The 22,098-nt window shown below is 46.2% G+C and overlaps 1 long non-coding RNA gene across 1 annotated transcript in view; it reads left to right on the forward strand.

Moving 5' to 3' along the window:
• LOC146748010 (uncharacterized) overlaps positions 1 to 22,098 on the forward strand; it is a 43,510-nt gene that overhangs the window by 15,056 nt on the left and 6,356 nt on the right. The window lies entirely within an intron of this gene.

Raw genomic sequence — 22,098 nt, forward strand, 5'->3', positions numbered from 1 at the left:
CTTGCCCCATAAGTGAAGCCTCACCCTATAAGAGAAGCCCCACCCTATAAGTAGAGCCTTGCCCTATTAGTGAAGCCTCACACTATAAGTGAAGCCTCACACTATAAGTGAAACACCACCCTAAAAGTGAAGCCTTGCCCCATAAGTGCAACCTCACACTAAAAGTGAACCCTTGCCCCATAAGTGAAGCCCCACACTATAAGTGAAGCACCACCCTAAAATTGAAGCCTTGCCCCATAAGTGAAACCTCACCCTAAAAGTGAACCCTTGCCCTATAAGTGAAGCCCCACACTGTAAGTGATGCCCCACCCTATAAGTAGAGCCTTGCCCTATAAGAGAAGCCTCACACTATAAGTGAAGCACCACCCTAAAAGTGAAGCCTTGTCCTATAAGTGAAGCATCACACCATAAGCGAGCCACGCCCCATAAGTGAAGCCTCACCCTAAAAGTGAAGCCTTGCCCCATAAGTGAAGCCTCACCCTATAAGAGAAGCCCCACCCTATAAGTAGAGCCTTGCCCTATTAGTGAAGCCTCACACTATAAGTGAAGCCCCACACTGTAAGTGAATCCTTGCCCTATAAGTGAAGCATCACACTATAAGCGAGCCACGCACCATAAGTGAAGCCTCACCCAAATAGTGAAGCATCACCTAATAAATGAGGCCTCACACTATAAGTGAAGCCTCACCCTAAAAGTGAGGCCTTGCCCTAAAAGTGAAGCCTCACCCTAAAAGTGAATCATCACACCATAAGCAAGCCACACCCTATAAGTGAATCCTTGCCCTATAAATGAAGACTCACCCTAAAAGAGACGCCTTGACCTATAATTGAAGCGCCACCCTATAAGTGAATCCTTGCCCTATAAGTGAAGCATCACCCAAATAGTGAAGCATCACCTTATAAATGAGGCCTCACACTAAAAGTGAAGCCTCACCCTAAAAGTGAAGCCTTGCCATACAAGTGAAGCCTCAACCTAAAAGTGAAGCCTTGCCCTATAAGAGAAGCATCACACCATAAGCGAGCCACGCCCCATAAGTGAAGCCTCACCCTAAAAGTGAAGCCTTGCCCCATAAGTGAAGCCTCACCCTATAAGTGAAGCCCCACCCTGTAAGTAGAGCCTTGCCCTATAAGTGAAGCCTCACGCTATAAGTGAAGCCTCACACTATAAGTGAAACACCACCCTAAAAGTGAAGCCTTGCCCCATAAGTGCAACCTCACACTAAAAGTGAACCCTTGCCCCATAAGTGAAGCCCCACATTGTAAGTGAATCCTTGCCCTATAAGTGAAGCATCACACTATAAGCGAGCCACGCACCATAAGTGAAGCCTCACCCAAATAGTGAAGCCTCACCCTAAAAGTGAAGCCTCACCCTAAAAGTGAATCATCACACCATAAGCAAGCCACACCCTATAAGTGAATCCTTGCCCTATAAGTGAAGACTCACCCTAAAAGGGACGCCTTGACCTATAGGTGAAGCGCCACCCTATAAGTGAATCCTTGCCCTATAAGTGAAGCATCACCCAAATAGTGAAGCATCACCTTATAAATGAGGCCTCACACTATAAGTGAAGTCTCACCCTAAAAGTGAAGCCTTGCCCTACAAGTAAAGCCTCAACCTAAAAGTGAAGCCTTGCCCTATAAGTGAAGCTTTGCCTTATAAGTGAAGCCTTGCCCCATAAGTGAAGCATCACACCATAAGCAAGCCACGCCACATAAGTGAAGCCTCACCCAAATAGTGAAGCATCTCCCTGTAAATGAAGCCTCACAATATAAGTGAAGCCTCACCCTAAAAGTGAAGCATTGCCCTATAAGTGAAGTCTCACCCAAAAAGTAAAGCCTTGTCCTATAAGTGAAGCATCACACCATAAGCGAGCCACGCCGCATAAGTGAAGCCTCACCCTAAAAGTGAAGCCTTGCCCCATAAGTGAAGCCTCACACTATAAGTATGGCCTTGCCCTATAAGTGAAGACTCACCCTAAAAGTGAAGCACCACCCTAAAATTGAAGCCTTGCCCCATAAGTGAAACCTCACCCTAAAAGTGAACCCTTGCCCCATAAGTGAAGCCCCACACTGTAAGTGAAGCCCCACCCTATAAGTAGAGCCTTGCCCTATAAGTGAAGCCTCACACTATAAGTGAAGCACCACCCTAAAAGTGAAACCTTGTCCTATAAGTGAAGCATCACACAATAAGCGAGCCACGCCCCATAAGTGAAGCCTCACCCTAAAAGTGAAGCCTTGCCATACAAGTGAAGCCTCAACCTAAAAGTGAAGCCTTGCCCTATAAGAGAAGCATCACACCATAAGCGAGCCACGCCCCATAAGTGAAGCCTCACCCTAAAAGTGAAGCCTTGCCCCATAAGTGAAGCCTCACCCTATAAGTGAAGCCCCACCCTGTAAGTAGAGCCTTGCCCTATAAGTGAAGCCTCACGCTATAAGTGAAGCCTCACACTATAAGTGAAACACCACCCTAAAAGTGAAGCCTTGCCCCATAAGTGCAACCTCACACTAAAAGTGAACCCTTGCCCCATAAGTGAAGCCCCACACTGTAAGTGAATCCTTGCCCTATAAGTGAAGCATCACACTATAAGCGAGCCGCGGACCATAAGTGAAGCCTCACCCAAATAGTGAAGCCTCGCCCTAAAAGTGAAGCCTCACCCTAAAAGTGAATCATCACACCATAAGCAAGCCACACCCTATAAGTGAATCCTTGCCCTATAAGTGAAGACTCACCCTAAAAGAGACGCCTTGACCTATAGGTGAAGCGCCACCCTATAAGTGAATCCTTGCCCTATAAGTGAAGCATCAACCAAATAGTGAAGCATCACCTTATAAATGAGGCCTCACACTATAAGTGAAGTCTCACCCTAAAAGTGAAGCTTTGCCCTACAAGTAAAGCCTCAACCTAAAAGTGAAGCATTGCCCTATAAGTGAAGTCTCACCCAAAAAGTAAAGCCTTGTCCTATAAGTGAAGCATCACACCATAAGCGAGCCACGCCGCATAAGTGAAGCCTCACCCTAAAAGTGAAGCCTTGCCCCATAAGTGAAGCCTCACACTATAAGTATGGCCTTGCCCTATAAGTGAAGACTCACCCTAAAAGTGAAGCACCACCCTAAAATTGAAGCCTTGCCCCATAAGTGAAACCTCACCCTAAAAGTGAACCCTTGCCCCATAAGTGAAGCCCCACACTGTAAGTGAAGCCCCACCCTATAAGGAGAGCCTTGCCCTATAAGTGAAGCCTCACACTATAAGTGAAGCACCACCCTAAAAGTGAAGCCTTGTCCTATAAGTGAAGCATCACACAATAAGCGAGCCACGCCCCATAAGTGAAGCCTCACCCTAAAAGTGAAGCCTTGCCCCATAAGTGAAGCCTCACCCTATAAGAGAAGCCCCACCCTATAAGTAGAGCCTTGCCCTATTAGTGAAGCCTCACACTATAAGTGAAGCCCCACACTGTAAGTGAATCCTTGCCCTATAAGTGAAGCATCACACTATAAGCGAGCCACGCACCATAAGTGAAGCCTCACCCAAATAGTGAAGCATCACCTAATAAATGAGGCCTCACACTATAAGTGAAGCCTCACCCTAAAAGTGAAGCCTCACCCTAAAAGTGAATCATCACACCATAAGCAAGCCACACCCTATAAGTGAATCCTTGCCCTATAAGTGAAGATTCACCCTAAAAGAGACGCCTTGACCTATAAGTGAAGCGCCACCCTATAAGTGAATCCTTGCCCTATAAGTGAAGCATCACCCAAATAGTGAAGCATCACCTTATAAATGAGGCCTCACACTATAAGTGAAGCCTCACCCTAAAAGTGAAGCCTCGCCCTAAAAGCGAAGCCTCACCCTAAAAGTGAATCATCACACCATAAGCAAGCCACACCCTATAAGTGAATCCTTGCCCTATAAGTGAAGACTCACCCTAAAAGAGACGCCTTGACCTATAAGTGAAGCGCCACCCTATAAGTGAATCCTTGCCCTATAAGTGAAGCATCACCCAAATAGTGAAGCATCACCTTATAATTGTGGCCTCACACTATAAGTGAAGCCTCACCCTAAAAGTGAATCCTTGCCCTACAAGTGAAGCCTCACCCTAAAAGTGAAGCATTGCCCTATAAGTGAAGTCTCACCAAAAAAGTAAAGCCTTGTCCTATAAGTGAAGCATCACACCATAAGCGAGCCACGCCCCATAAGTGAAGCCTCACCCTAAAAGTGAAGCCTTGCCCCATAAGTGAAGCCTCACCCTATAAGTAGAGCCTTGCCCTATAAGTGAAGCCTCACCCTAAAAGTGAAGCCTTGCCCTATAAGTGAAGCCCCACCCTATAAGTAGAGCCTTGCCCTATAAGTGAAGCCCCACCCTATAAGTAGAGCCTTGCCCTATAAGTGAAGCCTCACACTATAAGTGAAGCACCACCCTAAAATTGAAGCCTTGCCCCATAAGTGAAACCTCACCTTAAAAGTGAACCCTTGCCCCATAAGTGAAGCCCCACACTGTAAATGAAGCCCCTCCCTATAAGTAGAGCCTTGCCCTATAAGTGAAGCCTCACACTATAAGTGAAGCACCACCCTAAAAGTGAAGCCTTGTCCTATAAGTGAAGCATCACACCATAAGCGAGCCACGCCCCATAAGTGAAGCCTCAACCTAAAAGTGAAGCCTTGCCCCATAAGTGAAGCCTCACCCTATAAGAGAAGCCCCACCCTATAAGTATAGCCTTGCCCTATTAGTGAAGCCTCACACTATAAGTGAAGCCTCACACTATAAGTGAAACACCACCCTAAAAGTGAAGCCTTGCCCCATAAGTGCAACCTCACACTAAAAGTGAACCCTTGCCCCATAAGTGAAGCCCCACACTATAAGTGAAGCCTCACCCTAAAAGTGAAGCCTTGCCATACAAGTGAAGCCTCAACCTAAAAGTGAAGCCTTGCCCTATAAGAGAAGCCCCACCCTATAAGTAGAGCCTTGCCCTATTAGTGAAGCCTCACACTATAAGTGAAGCCCCACACTGTAAGTGAATCCTTGCCCTATAAGTGAAGCATCACACTATAAGCGAGCCACGCACCATAAGTGAAGCCTCACCCAAATAGTGAAGCATCACCTAATAAATGAGGCCTCACACTATAAGTGAAGCCTCACCCTAAAAGTGAAGCCTCGCCCTAAAAGTGAAGCGTCACCCTAAAAGTGAATCATCACACCATAAGCAAGCCACACCCTATAAGTGAATCCTTGCCCTATAAGTGAAGACTCACCCTATAAGAGAAGCCCCACCCTATAAGTAGAGCCTTGCCCTATAAGTGAAGCCTCACACTATAAGTGAAGCCCCACACTGTAAGTGAATCCTTGCCCTATAAGTGAAGCATCATACTATAAACGAGCCACGCACCATAAGTGAAGCCTCACCCAAATAGTGAAGCATCACCTAATAAATGAGGCCTCACACTATAAGTGAAGCCTCACCATAAAAGTGAAGCCTTGCCCTAAAAGTGAAGCCTCACCCTAAAAGTGAATCATCACACCATAAGCAAGCCAAACCCTATAAGTGAATCCTTGCCCTATAAGTGAAGACTCACCCTAAAAGAGACGCCTTGACCTATAATTGAAGCGCCACCCTATAAGTGAATCCTTGCCCTATAAGTGAAGCATCACCCAAATAGTGAAGCATCACCTTATAAATGAGGCCTCACACTATAAGTGAAGCCTCACCCTAAAAGTGAAGCCTTGCCATACAAGTGAAGCCTCAACCTAAAAGTGAAGCTTGCCCTATAAGAGAAGCATCACACCATAAGCGAGCCACGCCCCATAAGTGAAGCCCCACCCTATAAGTAGAGCCTTGCCCTATTAGTGAAGCCTCACACTATAAGTGAAGCCCCACACTGTAAGTGAATCCTTGCCCTATAAGTGAAGCTGTGCCTTATAAGTGAAGCCTTGCCCATAAGTGAAGCATCACACCATAAGCAAGCCACGCCACATAAGTGAAGCCTCACCCAAATAGTGAAGCATCTCCCTGTAAATGAAGCCTCACAATATAAGTGAAGCCTCACCCTAAAAGTGAAGCCTTGCCCCATAAGTGAAGCCTCACCCTATAAGTAGAGCCTTGCCCTATAAGTGAAGCCTCACCCTAAAAGTGAAGCCTTGCCCTATAAGTGAAGCCCCACCCTATAAGTAGAGCCTTGCCCCATAAGTGAAACCTCACCCTAAAAGTGAACCCTTGCTCCATAAGTGAAGCCCCACACTGTAAGTGAAGCCCCACCCTATATGTAGAGCCTTGCCCTATAAGTGAAGCCTCACACTATAAGTGAAACACCACCCTAAAAGTGAAGCCTTGTCCTATAAGTGAAGCATCACACCATAAGCGAGCCACGCCCCATAAGTGAAGCCTCACCCTAAAAGTGAAGCCTTGCCCCATAAGTGAAGCCTCACCCTATAAGAGAAGCCCCACCCTATAAGTAGAGCCTTGCCCTATTAGTGAAGCCTCACACTATAAGTGAAGCCTCATACTATAAGTGAATCACCACCCTAAAAGTGAAGCCTTGCCCCATAAGTGCAACCTCACACTAAAAGTGAACCCTTGCCCCATAAGTAAAGCCCCACACTGTAAGTGAAGCCCCACCCTATAAGTAAAGCCTTGCCCCATGAGTGAAGCCCCACCCTAGAAGTGAAGCCTCTCCCTAAACGCGAAGTATCACAGCATAAGCGAGCCACGCCCCATAAGTGAAGCCTCACCCTAAAAGTGAAGCCTTGCCCCATAAGTGAAGCCTCACCCTATAAGAGAAGCCCCTCCCTATAAGTAGAGTCTTGCCCTATTAGTGAAGCCTCACACTATAAGTGAAGCCCCACACTGTAAGTGAATCCTTGCCCTATAAGTGAAGCATCACACAATAAGCGAGCTACGCACCATAAGTGAAGCCTCACCCAAATGGTGACGCATCACCTAATAAATGAGGCCTCACACTATAAGTGAAGCCTCACCCTAAAAGTGAAGCCTCGCCCTAAAAGTGAAGCCTCACCCTAAAAGTGAATCATCACACCATAAGCAAGCCACACCCTATAAGTGAATCCTTGCCCTATAAGTGAAGACTAACCCTAAAAGAGACGCCTTGACCTATAAGTGAAGCGCCACCCTATAAGTGAATCCTTGCCCTATAAGTGAAGCATCATCCAAACAGTGAAGCATCACCTTATAAATGAGGCCTCACACTATAAGTGAAGCCTCACCCTAAAAGTGAAGCCTTGCCCTACAAGTGAAGCTTCAACCTAAAAGTGAAGCCTTGCCCTATAAGTGATAACTCGAACTATAAGTGAAGCCTTGCCTATAAGTGAAGCTTTGCCTTATAAGTGAAGCCTTGCCCCATAAGTGAAGCATCACACCATAAGCAAGCCACGCCACATAAGTGAAGCCTCACCCAAATAGTGAAGCATCACCCTGTAAATGAAGCATCACACCATAAGCAAGCCACGCCACATAAGTGAAGCCTCACCCAAATAGTGAAGCATCACCCTGTAAATGAAGCCTCACAATATAAGTGAAGCCTCACCCTAAAAGTGAAGCATTGCCCTATAAGTGAAGTCTCACCCAAAAAGTAAAGCCTTGTCCTATAAGTGAAGCATCACACCATAAGCGAGCCACGCCCCATAAGTGAAGCCTCACCCTAAAAGTGAAGCCTTGCCCCATAAGTGAAGCCTCACCCTATAAGTAGAGCCTTGCCCTATAACTGAAACCTCACCCTAAAAGTGAAGCCTTGCCCTATAAGTGAAGCCCCACCCTATAAGTAGAGCCTTGCCCTATAAGTGAAGCCCCACCCTATAAGTAGAGCACCACCCTAAAATTGAAGCCTTGCCCCATAAGTGAAACCTCACCCTAAAAGTGAACCCTTGCCCCATAAGTGAAGCCCCACACTGTAAGTGAAGCCCCACCCTATAAGTAGAGCCTTGCCCCATAAGTGAAGCCTCACACTATAAGTGAAGCACCACCCTAAAAGTGAAGCCTTGTCCTATAAGTGAAGCATCACACCATAAGCGAGCCACGCCCCATAAGTGAAGCCTCACCCTAAAAGAGAAGCCTTGCCCCATAAGGGAAGCCTCACCCTATAAGAGAAGCCCCACCCTATAAGTAGAGCCTTGCCCTATTAGTGAAGCCTCACACTATAAGTGAAGCCCCACACTGTAAGTGAATCCTTGCCCTATAAGTGAAGCATCACACCATAAGCAAGCCACGCCACATAAGTGAAGCCTCACCCAAATAGTGAAGCATCACCTAATAAATGAGGCCTCACACTATAAGTGAAGCCTCACCGTAAAAGTGAAGCCTTGCCCTAAAAGTGAAGCCTCACCCTAAAAGTGAATCATCACACCATAAGCAAGCCACACCCTATAAGTGAATCCTTGCCCTATAAGTGAAGACTCACCCTCAAAGAGACGCCTTGACCTATAATTGAAGCGCCACCCTATAAGTGAATCCTTGCCCTATAAGTGAAGCATCACCCAAATAGTGAAGCATCACCTTATAAATGAGGCCTCACACTATAAGTGAAGCCTCACCCTAAAAGTGAAGCCTTGCCATACAAGTGAAGCCTCAACCTAAAAGTGAATCCTTGCCCTATAAGAGAAGCCCCACCCTATAAGTAGAGCCTTGCCCTATTAGTGAAGCCTCACACTATTAGTGAAGCCCCACACTGTAAGTGAATCCTTGGCCAATAAGTGAAGCATCACACTATAAGCGAGCCACGCACCATAAGTGACGCCTCACCCAAATAGTGAAGCATCACCTAATAAATGAGGCCTCACACTATAAGTGAAGCCTAACCCTAAAAGTGAAGCCTCGCCCTAAAAGTGAAGCGTCACCCTAAAAGTGAATCATCACACCATAAGCAAGCCACACCCTATAAGTGAATCCTTGCCCTATAAGTGAAGACTCACCCTAAAAGAGACGCCTTGACCTATAAGTGAAGCGCCACCCTATAAGTGAATCCTTGCCCTATAAGTGACGCATCACCCAAATAGTGAAGCATCACCTTATAAATGAGGCCTCACACTATAAGTGAAGCCTCACCCTAAAAGTGAAGCCTTGCCCTACAAGTGAAGCCTCAACCTAAAAGTGAAGCCTTGCCCTATAAGTGATGACTCGAATTATAAGTGAAGCCTTGCCCTATAAGTGAAGCTGTGCCTTATAAGTGAAGCCTTGCCCCATAAGTGAAGCATCACACCATAAGCAAGCCACGCCACATAAGTGAAGCCTAACCCAAATAGTGAAGCATCACCCTGTAAATGAAGCCTCACAATATAAGTGAAGCCTCACCCTAAAAGTGAAGCATTGCCCTATAAGTGAAGTCTCACCCAAAAAGTAAAGCCTTGTCCTATAAGTGAAGCATCACACCATAAGCGAGCCACGCCCCATAAGTGCAGCCTCATCCTAAAAGTGAAGCCTTGCCCCATAAGTGAAGCCTCACCCTATAAGTAGAGCCTTGCCCTATAAGTGAAGCCTCACACTATAAGTGAAGCACCACCATAAATTGAAGCCTTGCCCCATAAGTGAAATCTCACCCTAAAAGTGAACCCTTGCCCCATAAGTGAAGCCCCACACTGTAAGTGAAGCCCCACTCTATAAGTAGAGCCTTGCCCTATAAGTGAAGCCTCACACTATAAGTGAAGCACCACCCTAAAAGTGAAGCCTTGTCCTATAAGTGAAGCATCACACCATAAGCGAGCCACGCCCCATAAGTGAAGCCTCACCCTAAAAGTGAAGCCTTGCCCCATAAGTGAAGCCTCACCCTATAAGAGAAGCCCCACCCTATAAGTAGAGCCTTGCCCTATTAGTGAAGCCTCACACTATAAGTGAAGCCTCACACTATAAGTGAAACACCACCCTAAAAGTGAAGCCTTGCCCCATAAGTGCAACCTCACACTAAAAGTGAACCCTTGCCCCATAAGTGAAGCCCCACACTATAAGTGAAGCACCACCCTAAAATTGAAGCCTTGCCCCATAAGTGAAACCTCACCCTAAAAGTGAACCCTTGCCCCATAAGTGAAGCCCCACACTGTAAGTGAAGCCCCACCCTATAAGTAAAGCCTTGCCCCATGAGTGAAGCCCCACCCTAGAAGTGAAGCCTCTCCCTAAACGCGAATAATCACAGCATAAGCGAGCCACGCCCCATAAGTGAAGCCTCACCCTAAAAGTGAAGCCTTGCCCCATAAGTGAAGCCTCACCCTATAAGAGAAGCCCCTCCCTATAAGTAGAGTCTTGCCCTATTAGTGAAGCCTCACACTGTAAGTGAATCCTTGCCCTATAAGTGAAGCATCACACTATAAGCGAGCCACGCACCATAAGTGAAGCCTCACCCAAATAGTGAAGCATCACCTAATAAATGAGGCCTCACACTATAAGTGAAGCCTAACCCTAAAAGTGAAGCCTCGCCCTAAAAGTGAAGCGTCACCCTAAAAGTGAATCATCACACCATAAGCAAGCCACACCCTATAAGTGAATCCTTGCCCTATAAGTGAAGACTCACCCTAAAAGAGACGCCTTGACCTATAAGTGAAGCGCCACCCTATAAGTGAATCCTTGCCCTATAAGTGACGCTTCACCCAAATAGTGAAGCATCACCTTATAAATGAGGCCTCACACTATAAGTGAAGCCTCACCCTAAAAGTGAAGCCTTGCCCTACAAGTGAAGCCTCAACCTAAAAGTGAAGCCTTGCCCTATAAGTGATGACTCGAATTATAAGTGAAGCCTTGCCCTATAAGTGAAGCTGTGCCTTATAAGTGAAGCCTTGCCCCATAAGTGAAGCATCACACCATAAGCAAGCCACGCCACATAAGTGAAGCCTCACCCAAATAGTGAAGCATCACCCTGTAAATGAAGCCTCACAATATAAGTGAAGCCTCACCCTAAAAGTGAAGCATTGCCCTATAAGTGAAGTCTCACCCAAAAAGTAAAGCCTTGTCCTATAAGTGAAGCATCACACCATAAGCGAGCCACGCCCCATAAGTGAAGCCTCACCCTAAAAGTGAAGCCTTGCCCCATAAGTGAAGCCTCACCCTATAAGTAGAGCCTTGCCCTATAAGTGAAACCTCACCCTAAAAGTGAAGCCTTGCCCTATAAGTGAAGCCCCACCCTATAAGTAGAGCCTTGCCCTATAAGTGAAGCCCCACCCTATAAGTAGAGCCTTGCTCTATAAGTGAAGCCTCACACTATAAGTGAAGCACCACCCTAAAATTGAAGCCTTGCCCCATAAGTGAAACCTCACCCTAAAAGTGAACCCTTGCCCCATAAGTGAAGCCCCACACTGTAAGTGAAGCCCCACCCTATAAGTAAAGCCTTGCCCCATGAGTGAAGCCCCACCCTAGAAGTGAAGCCTCTCCCTAAACGCGAAGAATCACAGCATAAGCGAGCCACGCCCCATAAGTGAAGCCTCACCCTAAAAGTGAAGCCTTGCCCCATAAGTGAAGCCTCATCCTATAAGAGAAGCCCCTCCCTATAAGTAGAGTCTTGCCCTATTAGTGAAGCCTCACACTGTAAGTGAATCCTTGCCCTATAAGTGAAGCATCACACTATAAGCGAGCCATGCACCATAAGTGAAGCCTCACCCAAATAGTGAAGCATCACCTAATAAATGAGGCCTCACACTATAAGTGAAGCCTCACCCTAAAAGTGAAGCCTCGCCCTAAAAGTGAAGCCTCACCCTAAAAGTGAATCATCACCCCATAAGCAAGCCACACCCTATAAGTGAATCCTTGCCCTATAAGTGAAGACTCACCCTAAAAGAGACGCCTTGATCTATAAGTGAAGCGCCACCCTATAAGTGACTCCTTGCCCTATAAGTGAAGCATCACCCAAATAGTGAAGCATCACCTTATAAATGAGGCCTCACACTATAAGTGAAGCCTCACCCTAAAAGTGAAGCCTTGCCCTACAAGTGAAGCTTCAACCTAAAAGTGAAGCCTTGCCCTATAAGTGATGGCTCGAACTATAAGTGAAGCCTTGCCCTATAAGTGAAGCTTTGCCTTATAAGTGAAGCCTTGCCCCATAAGTGAAGCATCACACCATAAGCAAGCCACGCCACATAAGTGAAGCCTCACCCAAATAGTGAAGCATCACCCTGTAAATGAAGCCTCACAATATAAGTGAAGCCTCACCCTAAAAGTGAAGCATTGCCCTATAAGTGAAGTCTCACCCAAAAAGTAAAGCCTTGTCCTATAAGTGAAGCATCACACCATAAGCGAGCCACGCCCCATAAGTGAAGCCTCACCCTAAAAGTGAAGCCTTGCCCCATAAGTGAAGCCTCACCCTATAAGTAGAGCCTTGCCCTATAAGTGAAACCTCACCCTAAAAGTGAAGCCTTGCCCTATAAGTGAAGCCCCACCCTATAAGTAGAGCCTTGCCCTATAAGTGAAGCCCCACCCTATAAGTAGAGCCTTGCCCTATAAGTGAAGCCTCACACTATAAGTGAAGCACCACCCTAAAATTGAAGCCTTGCCCCATAAGTGAAACCTCACCCTATAAGTGAACCCTTGCCCCATAAGTGAAGCCCCACACTGTAAGTGAAGCCCCACCCTATAAGTAGAGCTTTGCCCTATAAGTGAAGCCTCACACTATAAGTGAAGCACCACCCTAAAAGTGAAGCCTTGTCCTTTAAGTGAAGCATCACACCATAAGCGAGCCACGCCCCATAAGTGAAGCCTCACCCTAAAAGTGAAGCCATGCCCCATAAGTGAAGTCTCACCCTATAAGAGAAGCCCCACCCTATAAGTAGAGCCTTGCCCTATTAGTGAAGCCTCACACTATAAGTGAAGCCTCACACTATAAGTGAAACACCACCCTAAAAGTGAAGCCTTGCCCCATAAGTGCAACCTCACACTAAAAGTGAACCCTTGCCCCATAAGTGAAGCCCCACACTATAAGTGAAGCACCACCCTAAAATTGAAGCCTTGCCCCATAAGTGACACCTCACCATAAAAATGAACCCTTGCCCCATAAGTGAAGCCCCACACTGTAAGTGAAGCCCCACCCTATAAGTAGAGCCTTGCCCTATAAGTGAAGCCTCACACTATAAGTGAAGCACCACCCTAAAAGTGAAGCCTTGTCCTATAAGTGAAGCATCACACCATAAGCGAGCCACGCCCCATAAGTGAAGCCTCACCCTAAAAGTGAAGCCTTGGCCCATAAGTGAAGCCTCACCCTATAAAAGAAGCCCCACCCTATAAGTAGAGCCTTGCCCTATTAGTGAAGTCTGAGACTATAAGTGAAGCCCCACACTGTAAGTGAATCCTTTCCCTATAAGTGAAGCATCACACTATAAGCGAGCCACGCACCATAAGTGAAGCCTCACCCAAATAGTGAAGCATCACCTAATAAATGAGGCCTCACACTATAAGTGAAGCCTCACCCTAAAAGTGAAGCCTTGCCCTAAAAGTGAAGCCTCACCCTAAAAGTGAATCATCACACCATAAGCAAGCCACACCCAATAAGTGATTCCTTGCCCTATAAGTGAAGACTCACCCTAAAGGGACGCCTTGACCTATAAGTGAAGCGCCACCCTATAAGTGAATCCTTGCCCTATAAGTGAAGCATCACCCAAATAGTGAAGCATCACCTTATAAATGAGGCCTCACGCTATAAGTGAAGCCTCACCCTAAAAGTGAAGCCTTGCCATACAAGTGAAGCCTCAACCTAAAAGTGAAGCCTTACCCTATAAGAGAAGCCCCACCCTATAAGTAGAGCCTTGCCCTATTAGTGAAGCCTCACACTATAAGTGAAGCCCCACACTGTAAGTGAATCCTTGCCCTATAAGTGAAGCATCACACTATAAGCGAGCCACGCACCATAAGTGAAGCCTCACCCAAATAGTGAAGCATCACCTAATAAATTAGGCCTCACACTATAAGTGAAGCCTCACCCTAAAAGTGAAGCCTCGCCCTAAAAGTGAAGCCTCACCCTAAAAGTGAATCATCACACCATAAGCAAGCCACACCCTATAAGTGAATCCTTGCCCTATAAGTGAAGACTCACCCTAAAAGAGACGCCTTGACCTATACGTGAAGCGCCACCCTATAAGTGAATCCTTGCCCTATAAGTGAAGCATTACCCAAATAGTGAATTATCACCTTATAAATGAGGCCTCACACTATAAGTGAAGCCTCACCCTAAAAGTGAAGCCTTGCCCTACAAGTGAAGCCTCAACCTAAAAGTGAAGCCTTGCCCCATAAGTGAAGTCCCACCCTAGAAGTGAAGCCTTGCCCCATAAGTGAAGCCTCACCCAAATAGTGAAGCATCACCTTATTCATGAGGCCTGACACTATAAGTGAAGCCACACCCTGAAAGTGAAGCCTTGCCCTATAAATGAAGCCTCACCCTAAAAGTGAAGCCTTGACCTATACGTGAATCATCACACCATAAGCAAGCCACGCCACATAAGTGAAGCCTCACACTATAAGTGAAGCCTTGCCCTATAAGTGAAGCCTCATACTATAAGTGAGGCCTCACCCTAAAAGTGAATCCTTGCCCTATAAGTGAAGCCTCACCCCAAAAGTGAAGCCTTGCCCTATAAGTGATGCCTCACAATATAAGTGAAGCCTCACCCTAAATCAGAAGCATTGCCCTATAAGTGAAGCCCCACCCTGTAAGTGAACCATATAAGTAAAGCCTTGCCCTATAAGTGAAGCATCACAGCATAAGCAAGCCACGCCCCATAAGTGAAGCCTCACCCAAACAGTGAAGCATCACAGCATAAATGAGGCCTCACACTATAAGTGAAGCTTCACCCTTAAAGTGAAGCCTTGCCATGTAAGTGAAGCCTCACACTATAAGTGAAGCCCCGACCTATAAGTGAAGCCTCACACTGTAAGTGAAGCCTTGCCCTATAAATGAAGCAATGCGTTATAAGTGAAGCCATGCCCTATAAGTGAAGCCACACTATAAGTGAAGCCTCACACTGTAAGTGAAGCCTTGCCCTATAAGTGAAGCATTGCCTAATAAGTGAAGCCATGCCCTATAAGTGAAGCCACACTATAAGTGAAGTCTCACCTTATAAATGAGGCCTCACACTATAAGTGAAGCCTCACACTATAAATGAAGCCTTGCCCTATAAGTGAAGCACTGCCCTATAATTGAAGGCTTGCCCTATAAGTGAAGCCTCACCCTGAAAGTGAATCCTTGCCCTATAAGTGAAGCATGACACCATAAGCAAGCCATGCACCATAAATGAAGCCTCACCCAAATAGTGAAGCATCACCCTGTAAATGAAGCCTCACAATATAAGTGAAGCCTCACCCTAAAAGTGAAGCCTTGCCCTATAAGTGAAGCCTCACACTATAAGTGAAGCCTCACACTAAAAGTGAAGCCTTGCCCCATAAGTGAAGCCCCACCCTAGAAGTGAAGCCTCTCCCTAAAAGTGAAGCATCACAGCATAAGCGAGCCACGCCCAATAAGTGAAGCCCCATCCTATAAGTGAACCCTATAAGTCAAGCCTTGCCCTATAAGTGAAGCATCACAGCATAAGCAAGCCACGCCCCATAAATGAAGCCTCACCCAAATGGTGAAGCCTTGCCCTATAAGTGAAGCCTCACCCTAAAAGTGAAGCCTTGCCCTATAATTGAAGCATCACAGCATAAGCGAGCCACGCCCCATAAGCGAAGCCCCGATCTATAAGTGATGCATTGGCCCATAAGTGAAGCCTCACCCTAAAATTGAAGCCTTGCCCCATAAGTGAAGCCCCACCCTATAAGTGAAGCCTTGCCCCATAAGTGTAGCCTCACCCTAAAAGTGAAGCATTGCCCCATAAGTGAAGTCCCACCCTAGAAGTGAAGCCTTGCCCTATAAGTGAAGCATCACACCATAAGCGAGCCATGCCCCATAAGCGAAGCCCCGATCTATAAGTGATGCATTGCCCCATAAGTGAAGCCTCACCCTAAAATTGAAGCCTTGCCCCATAAGTGAAGCCCCACCCTATAAGTGAAGCCTTGCCCCATAAGTGTAGCCTCACCCTAAAAGTGAAGCATTGCCCCATAAGTGAAGTCCCACCCTAGAAGTGAAGCCTTGCCCTATAAGTGAAGCATCACACCATAAGCGAGCCATGCCCCATAAGCGAAGCCCCGATCTATAAGTGATGCATTGCTCCATAAGTGAAGCCTCACCCTAAAATTGAAGCATTGCCCCATAAGTGAAGTCCCACCCTAGAAGTGAAGCCTTGCCCCATAAGTGAAGCCTCACCCAAATAGTGAAGCATCAACTTATTAATGAGGCCTGACACTATAAGTGAAGCCTCACCCTGAAAGTGAAGCCTTGCCCTATAAATGAAGCCTCACCCTAAAAGTGAAGCCTTGCCCTATACGTGAATCATCACACCATAAGCAAGCCACGCCACATAAGTGAAGCCTCACACTATAAGTGAAGCCATGCCCTATGAGTGAAGCCTCATACTATAAATGAGGCCTCACCCTAAAAGTGAATCCTTGCCCTATAAGTGAAGCCTAACCCCAAAAGTGAAGCCTTGCCCTATAAGTGATGCCTCACAATATAAGTGAAGCCTCACCCTAAATCAGAAGCATTGCCCTATAAGTGAAGCCCCACCCTGTAAGTGAACCATATAAGTAAAGCCTTACCCTATAAGTGAAGCATCACAGCATAAGCAAGCCACGCACCATAAGTGAAGCCTCACCCAAATAGTGAAGCATCACAGCATAAATGAGGCCTCACACTATAAGTGAAGCTTCACACTTAAAGTGAAGCCTTGCCATGTAAGTGAAGCCTCACACTATAAGTGAAGCCCCGACCTATAAGTGAAGCCTCACACTGTAAGTGAAGCCTTGCCCTATAAGAGAAGCATTGCGTTATAAGTGAAGCCATGCCCTATAAGTGAAGCCACACTATAAGTGAAGCCTCACACTGTAAGTGAAGCCTTGCCCTATAAGTGAAGCATTGCCTTATAAGTGAAGCCATGCCCTATAAGTGAAGCCACACTATAAGTGAAGCCTCACACTGTAAGTAAAGCCATGTCCTATAAGTGAAGCCACACTATAAGTGAAGCCTCACACTGTAAGTGAAACCTTGCCCTATAAGTGAAGCATTGCCTTATAAGTGAAGCCATGCCCTATATGTGAAGCCACACTATAAGTGAAGCCTCACACTGTAAGTAAAGCCTTGCCCTATAGGTGAAGCATTGCGTTATAAGTGAAGCCATGCCCTATAAGTGAAGCCACACTATAAGTGAAGCCTCACACTGTAAGTGAAGCATTACCCTATAAGTGAAGCATTGCCTTATAAGTGAAGCTTTGGCCTATAAGTGAATCATCACACCATAAGCAAGCCACGCCCTATAAGTGAAGCCATGCCCTATAAGTGAAGCCACACTATAAGTGAAGCCTCACACTGTAAGTGAAGCCTTGCGCTATAAGTGAAGCATTGCCTTATAAGTGAAGCTATGCCCTATAAGTGAAGCCACACTATAAGTGAAGCCTCACACTGTAAGTGAAGCCTTGCCCTATAAGTGAAGCATCAACTTATAAATGAGGCCTCACCCTAAAAGTGAAGCCTTGACCTATAGATGAAGCATCACAGTATAAGCGAGCATCGCCCTATAAGTGAAGCCTCACACTATAAGTGAAGCCTCACACTATAAGTGAAGCCTTGCCCTATAAGTGAAGCACTGCCTTATAAGTGAATCCTTGGCCTATAAGTGAATCATCACACCATAAGCAAGCCACGCCCCATAAGTGAAGCCCCACCCAAATAGTGAAGTATCACCTTATAAATGAGGCCTCACACTATAAGTGAAGCATCACCTTAAAAGTCAAGCCTTGCCCTGTAAGTGAAGCATCACAGCATGAGCAAGCCACGCCCCATAAATGAAGCCTCACCCAAATAGTGAAGCCTTGCACTATAAGTGAAGCCTCACCCTAAAAGTGAAGCCTTGCCCTATAATTGAAGCATCACACCATAAGCGAGCCATGCCCCATAAGCAAAGCTCCGATCTATAAGTGATGCATTGCCCCATAAGTGAAGCCTCACCCTAAAATTGAAGCCTTGCCCCATAAGTGAAGCCCCACCCTATAAGTGAAGCCTTGCTCCATAAGTGTAGCCTCACCCTAAAAGTGAAGCATTGCCCCATAAGTGAAGTCCCACCCTAGAAGTGAACCCTTGCCCCATAAGTGAAGCCTCACCCAAATAGTGAAGCATCACCCTATAAATGAGGCCTCTCACTATAAGTGAAGCTTCACCCTAAAAGTGAATCTTTGCCGTATAAGAGAAGCCTCGAACTATAAGTGAAGCCCTGACCTATAAGTGAAGCCTTGCCCTATAAGTGAAGCCTCACCCTAAAAGTGACGCCTTGCCCTATAAGTAAAGCCCCACCCTATAAGTGAAGCCTTGCCCTATAAGTGAAGACTCACACTATAAGTGAAGCCCCACCCTATAAGTGAAGCCTTGCCCCATAAGTGTAGCCTCACTCTAAAATTGAAGCCTTGCCCTATAAGTGAAGCCCCACCCTATAAGTAAAAGTTTGCCCTATAAGTGAAGCATCACGCCATAAGCGAGCCACGCCGCATAAGCGAAGCCTCACCCAAATAGTGAAGCATCACCTTATAAATGAGGCCTCGCACTAAAAGTGAACTTTCACACTAAAAGTGAAGCCCTGACCTATAAGTGAAGCCTTGTCCTATAAGTGAATCCTCACCCAAATAGTGAAGCATCACCTTATAAATGAAGCCTCACCCTAATCCTCGCCCTATAAGTGAAGCCTCACACTAAAAGTGAAGCCTTGCCGTATAATTGCAGCATCACAGCATAAGCGAGCCACGCCCTATAAGCAAAGTCCCGATCTATAAGGGAAGCATTGCCCTATAAGTGAAGCCTCACGCTAAAAGTGACGCCTTGCCCTATAAGTGAAGCCCCACCCTATAAGTGATGCCATGCCCTATAAGTGAATCCTCACACTATAAGTGAAGCTTCACCCTATAAGTGCCGCCTTGCCCTATAATTGAAGCCTCACCCTAAAAGTGAAGCCTCGTCCTAAAAGTGAAGCCTTGTCCCATAAGTGGAGTCCCACCCTAAAAGTGAAGCATCACAGCATAAGCGAGCCACGCCCCATAAGTGAAGCCTCACCCAAATAGTGAAGCGTCACCTTATAAATGAGGCCTCACACTATAAGTGAAGCCTCACACTATAAATGAAGCCTTGCCCTATAAGTGAAGCACTGCCCAATAATTGAAGGCTTGCCCTATAAGTGAAGCCTCACCCTGAAAGTGAATCCTTGCCCTATAAGTGAAGCATGACACCATAAGCAAGCCATGCACCATAAATGAAGCCTCACCCAAATAGTGAAGCATCACCCTGTAAATGAAGCCTCACAATATAAGTGAAGCCTCACCCTAAAAGTGAAGCCTTGCCCTATAAGTGAAGCCTCACACTATAAGTGAAGCCTCACACTAAAAGTGAAGCCTTGCCCCATAAGTGAAGCCCCACCCTAGAAGTGAAGCCTCTCCCTAAAAGTGAAGCATCACAGCATAAGCGAGCCACGCCCAATAAGTGAAGCCCCATCCTATAAGTGAACCCTATAAGTCAAGCCTTGCCCTATAAGTGAAGCATCACAGCATAAGCAAGCCACGCCCCATAAATGAAGCCTCACCCAAATAGTGAAGCCTTGCCCTATAAGTGAAGCCTCACCCTAAAAGTGAAGCCTTGCCCTATAATTGAAGCATCACAGCATAAGCGAGCCACGCCCCATAAGCGAAGCCCCGATCTATAAGTGATGCATTGGCCCATAAGTGAAGCCTCACCCTAAAATTGAAGCCTTGCCCCATAAGTGAAGCCCCACCCTATAAGTGAAGCCTTGCCCCATAAGTGTAGCCTCACCCTAAAAGTGAAGCATTGCCCCATAAGTGAAGTCCCACCCTAGAAGTGAAGCCTTGCCCTATAAGTGAAGCATCACACCATAAGCGAGCCATGCCCCATAAGCGAAGCCCCGATCTATAAGTGATGCATTGCCCCATAAGTGAAACCTCACCCTAAAATTGAAGCATTGCCCCATAAGTGAAGTCCCACCCTAGAAGTGAAGCCTTGTCCTATAAGTGAAGCATCACACCATAAGCAAGCCACGCCACATAAGTGAAGCCTCACCCTATAAGTGAAGTCTTGCCCTATAAGTGAAGCCTCATACTATAAGTGAGGCCTCACCCTAAAAGTGAATCCTTGCCCTATAAGTGAAGCCTCACCCCAAAAGTGAAGCCTTGCCCTATAAGTGATGCCTCACAATATAAGTGAAGCCTCACCCTAAATCAGAAGCATTGCCCTATAAGTGAAGCCCCACCCTGTAAGTGAACCATATAAGTAAAGCCTTGCCCTATAAGTGAAGCATCACAGCATAAGCAAGCCACGCACCATAAGTGAAGCCTCACCCAAATAGTGAAGCATCACAGCATAAATGAGGCCTCACACTATAAGTGAAGCTTCACCCTTAAAGTGAAACCTTGCCATGTAAGTGAAGCCTCACACTATAAGTGAAGCCCCGACCTATAAGTGAAGCCTCACACTGTAAGTGAAGCCTTGCCCTATAAGTGAAGCATTGCCTTATGAGTGAAGCCATGCCCTATAAGTGAAGCCACACTATAAGTGAAGCCTCACACTGTAAGTAAAGCCTTGCCCTATAGGTGAAGCATTGCGTTATAAGTGAAGCCATGCCCTATAAGTGAAGCCACACTATTAGTGAAGCCTCACACTGTAAGTGAAGCCTTGCCCTATCAGTGAAGCATTGCCTTATAAGTGAAGCCATGCCCTATAAGTGAAGCCACACTATAAGTGAAGCCTCACACTGTAAGTAAAGCCTTGCCCTATAGGTGAAGCATTGCGTTATAAGTGGAGCCATGCCCTATAAGTGAAGCCACACTATAAGTGAAGCCTCACACTGTAAGTGAAGCATTGCCCTATAAGTGAAGCATTGCCTTATAAGTGAAGCTTTGGCCTATAAGTGAATCATCACACCATAAGCAAGCCACGCCCTATAAGTGAAGCCACACTACAAGTGAAGCCTCACACTGTAAGTGAAGCCTTGCCCTGTAAGTGAAGCATTGCCTTATAAGTGAAGTTATGCCCTATAAGTGAAGCCACACTATAAGTGAAGCCTCACACTGTAAGTGAAGCCTTGCCCTATAAGTGAAGCATTGCCTTATAAGTGAAGCCTTGCCCTGTAAGTGAAGCCTCACACTATAAGTGAAGCCTCACACTATAAGTGAAGCCTTGCCCTATAAGTGAAGCACTGCCTTATAAGTGAATCCTTGGCCTATAAGTGAATCATCACACCATAAGCAAGCCACGCCCCATAAGTGAAGCCCCACCCAAATAGTGAAGTATCACCTTATAAATGAGGCCTCACACTATAAGTGAAGCATCACCTTAAAAGTCAAGCCTTGCCCTGTAAGTGAAGCATCACAGCATAAGCAAGCCACGCGCCATAAGTGAAGCCTCACCCAAATTGTGAAGCATCACTTTATAAATCAGGCCTCACCCTAAAAGTGAAGCCTTGACCTATAGATGAAGCATCACAGTATAAGCGAGCATCGCCCTATAAGCGAAGCCCCACAGTATAAGTGAAGCCTCTCCCTAAAAGTGAAGCATCACCCTAAAGTGAAGCCTAATCCTATAGTCGAAGCTTTTGCCAATAATTGAATCCTCGCCCTATTAGCCTCATCCTGTAAGTGAAGCATCACTCTGTAGTGAAGCTTTGCTCTATAAATGAAGTCTCACACTAAAAGTGAAGCCTTACCTTATAAGTGAAGCTTCACACTATAAGCGAAGCTTTTGCTAAAAAGTAAAGCCTCACCTTATTAGACACACCTTATAATTGAAGCCTGGTCTCACAGTGAAGCCACATCTTGTGAAAGAAGCTTCGCTCTATAAGTGAAGCATCACCCTAATAGTGAAGCCTCATCCCATAAGTGAAGCCTCATCTGTAGTGAAGCCCTGCCCAATAAGTGGGCCTCGTCCTGTAAGTGAAGCCCCACCCTATTAATGAAGCCCTACACTATAAAAAAAGCCTCGCCCTATTAGACCCACCCTATAATTGAAGCCTCGCCACATAAGTGAATCTTTGCACTACTAGTGCAATATAGTAAA

The sequence above is a fragment of the Saccoglossus kowalevskii genome, chromosome 3 (genome assembly GCF_978046115.1).
Source record: "Saccoglossus kowalevskii chromosome 3, keSacKowa6.1, whole genome shotgun sequence".
NCBI lineage: Eukaryota > Metazoa > Hemichordata > Enteropneusta > Harrimaniidae > Saccoglossus > Saccoglossus kowalevskii.